Below are 4134 nucleotides of genomic sequence, written 5' to 3' on the forward strand. Positions count from 1 at the left end.
CAATGCAACATAAAATGACGGATACCTTTCTTAAGACAGTAAGGGCCGGTAATTCAAACAAAGTTTAGCCGTTATTTAACAAAGCCGCGTTCTAAGCCTTCTTGAACTAAGCTGAATCTGTTATCTGAACATTTACTTTTGTAAACAGTGTCAATAGGGCCAAACCAAGTTGTGGAAAGACATTTATTTAACGAAAAAAAAAACCAGGCTTATAGAGAATACACAAGGCCCATTGCTTGCGTAAAACTCTTGCAAATTACAAGCCCAAAGAGTTCTCTCAAGCTACATTACACTGGCTATCCTTATTATTCTGATTTTATTACCTTAAGTAAGTGCGAAAAGGTAACTCCCAGCTGGTTTCGGAGGTTGCTGTTTTGGCTGTTGACCGAGAAATCATGTTTGTTCAGTTCACAAGTTCCTTTTCCGTTCTTCATAGAGGACAATTTGAAGTTTGTGGAAGTACACCAGGCAGTGTTCTGACAGTGTTGGCCGCACGATAACAAACTGGGAGAATCAAAATGATCAACTACGTATCCGATAAGCTCTGTATCTTTCAGGGTTGTAAAATAGGATGAACGGGAAGATGTTGTATAGTTCTCGATGGAGAATTTCAATTTATCAGCCAAAATAACTCGAAGCAGAACTGACATAAAAAATTTAGTGTACTTCATAATTAAGGACTAAAACAGACATTAACCATCGTAAGGGCGATAATCAAGCGGTTTTTGTTCATTATTTAGTTATGTTTCTTGTAAAGATCCAATATCGAGAAGCACTTAATCTTTTTGATGAAAACAGGAATCATTTAGAAAAAAGTGAAGACAGAACACCTGTCTTCATAGAGGTTTTCCCCGCCTGGTTTATTTTTTTCTGTATCAGAGATGGTCAAGATTATTCCATGCGACAAAAATCGCATCATCAATCAGGCTTTAAGTCGGTTTAAGATGAAATGTTTTTATTATAAACGTTGTTGTTAAAAATTGAATATAGAATAGAGCGCAAAGAAATTGAATCTATTATGATCAAAAGAAATTAAAAGTGGCAGCTTTTTTGTTCTGAAATCGCTATAGTGCCGTGGTACACTGTTAATCTGCGATCTTTTTATTTACCTAGATCGAATAGAGTAATGCTCGGTTCCTGCTGAGCTTAATCGTTATACATTAAAATCAATATGAAATCATGATTGGTCGAGAGTATTCAATCGATACACAATAGCGTTCGAAATTGACATGACAAGTGCAATATCAGCGGCGGATTTTGCATTCAAAGTCCTGTAGTTGCCAAGTCTATCGTCCGTGTATTGTTCTCAAACTTTATCATACTTGGAAAAAAGAGCCCTCCTTTTGCAGATTGTTCTAAAAATGTATAATTAAACAGTTATTGAGTTAGATTTTCGCATGATATCATGGATTATCAAACTTCACGTCTGTAGAATCTGTCGAAGCCAAAGGCTGAGGCAGATAATTCACATCTCGGTTTTGATAAGTCATGTCAGAATATACTGCCACAGTGAATAGCGTTGAAGGCACGCTCTGATTGGCTACTCAAACTCCGAATATCATTTGCTATTTACCTTCGAGCCTGTCGCGCGGGATTTGCACCCGAAAATGTGGTAATCGTTGCGGAATAAATGATTAATAAAATTAATCTTTTATCGCACTTTTTTTGTACATACTAAACAATTTTTCATCTTAGTGTCAGTGGCATATGGTAGATATGTACCTCGCCGCTTGTCAGCTGGTGGTATCCATGTTCACAAAAACACTTTAGAATACATCACTTACCTTACCTTGGCTCTAGCCACAGACAGTGAGGTGAGTAATTTTTAAATATCATGCTTAAATTCATTCATTAATTACTTATTATAAATGAAAAAATAACTCAACGGTAGAATTTATTTCATTTTCAATGATAACAAAATCTAGCATGGTTGCAAACTTCCTCTTCTCAAATTCCTCGCCGAACTCCTCTCTTGAGCACTGAGGCTCATAAGCCAATCAAAACCAGGGCTAAAAGGTTTGAGGACCTTAACATTTTATATTTTCTTTGGTTCATCAACCTAGATTTTGCTCAAATTTCACTCTATCGAAAACATCTTAGTAGCAGCTTAAACATTACAACTCTAGCATTAAGGACCAGTCTTTATCTGTCGCCGGGGGAAAGGGGTTGGGGAGGAGGATTTTAGTTGTTGCCCCCCCCCCCCCCTCCCTCTATCATGGGCAATTGATTGGTAGTCAATTTATATCTTTTGTTCCCCTCTTCATACTGTGTTGGCAACGACTGCCCCCCCCTCCCCTCTATTCCCCCTGAAACTATGTCATCCCAACACCAAAATCCTCTCTCCCCCTCGTGTAGCGATAAATAGTAAATATTCCCTTAGGACAGCGCTCCAAAGGCAATGACCCTTTACATAACTTCCTTTTGACAAGAACCACAAGGCCGTCCAAACCAGGCCACCAACATGTACATCAACAGTTATTCCCTTTCTTTGTTCACTTCCTTCAAAAGATATGTTTACACATTCCTCTTCGCTATGAAAATTGTTTGATTATCCTTGCGCCCAAACAGAGAAATACCCCGCTAAAGGCGTTCCGTCGACCCAGTAGCATTCACGATCAGAACTTCTCTGAGTAAGTCCAAGTCATGTACCGCTGACCTTACCGTTTGGCAAAGTGAAACAGGAATTGCCCGCAATAGCACTGAAAAAGGAACATTTTCCCGGTGAACAAAGTTGATATTTTCCTTAGCAATGGAAATTTCGTGCTTGTTCAGCTCACAGTTTCCTTTTCCGTCCTTCTTAGATGGCAACTTGTGGTTTGTAGAGGTACACCACTGATTTCTTAGGCATTGCTGACTGCACGATACTAAACTTGCAGAATTAAACCGGTAGAATCCCACAAGCTGCAGTTTATCCCACGCTTTAGTTAGAGAGGAACGAGATGAAATGGAGATATCATTATCATTCGAGACAGAGGAGCTTTCTGGAGTTTGAAGTAATCTTAATAGAAGTATTGTTTCTGTCCGAGCCATTCGCAACTGGAGCGAGTTTTCTAAGTGAAACTGTAGAGGAGATATCAGGTTCCTTGGGAATCTGTTTCTTTTTTGCTATATGGCTGATTTTTTTCTTTAGAGAAGTACTTAAATAAGCTTTCATTTCCATTTTCTCTGCTCATGCCATGTCAAGCACAAGAAGAATTTAAAAAATATATTGCGTAACCGTAACTAAAGAGACTTACCGTCGCCAAATTGTCGAAAAAAAAATTAATGATCATTAACCATCGGTAAAAGCGATCTATATTTTCACACTTGTTACAGACAAAGAGATTTACATGTAAGGACATATTGCTTCCGCTCACGCACCTCTAACTGGTGTGGTAAGTGATACCAGGGTCAACAGTAACCGTCTTTTTAACAACCGGGGCCAGGACTGTTAAGTAAATGAATCCAAGCTTTTTGTTTGATAAGCTTTCGATGAAGGATTACCCTTAAGCTTGGACTTTATGCACTTAACCTCATTCTTCTCTTGCTTTTTACACGCAAAGTGCAGTCGCAATAAAAACTGGGAACGAATTTAACTCGATCCAGTTTTCCTGATTTGTTTCCAAGCAAAGCGGTCTATAGATTAAATTAATGATAATAATAACTAGCAAAAGGGGATTTGTGAAGTGCGTTCGGTCTAGCTAATAAATGGATATTTTAATCTGGGTTTTGTCACTATTTTTTTTGCCGTTGTTTGCTACGCTGTGGAAAAAAAACGGAGGGGATTGGGAAGGGGAACTATATCAAAATTTTAATCTGAAAACCTTAATATAATGAATAATTTTTTCGAAGATCCTTGAAGGACTTACGTGCAAAATCGACCAATTTTTAGTTTTTAAACTCAATAATTACATGTTATGAAACCCATGAATCACTTTTACCACCAAAGTAATTGAAGATAAAAACATGTCGTGTCGAAATTTGCATCACTAAACTTAAAAGCAAGAAATGTCAATTTAAAGAAAACCGAAGCTTCCTGTCTATAAAACCACCTGCACTCGTGGAATATTAGTGAAGAATCACTCGCCACTTACAAAATCAGCCAAACAAAGGCGTAAACTAGGCTAAATGAGCAAAATCCTTTGACTTCCTGTT

Source organism: Pocillopora verrucosa, chromosome 6 (genome assembly GCF_036669915.1).
Source record: "Pocillopora verrucosa isolate sample1 chromosome 6, ASM3666991v2, whole genome shotgun sequence".
NCBI lineage: Eukaryota > Metazoa > Cnidaria > Anthozoa > Scleractinia > Pocilloporidae > Pocillopora > Pocillopora verrucosa.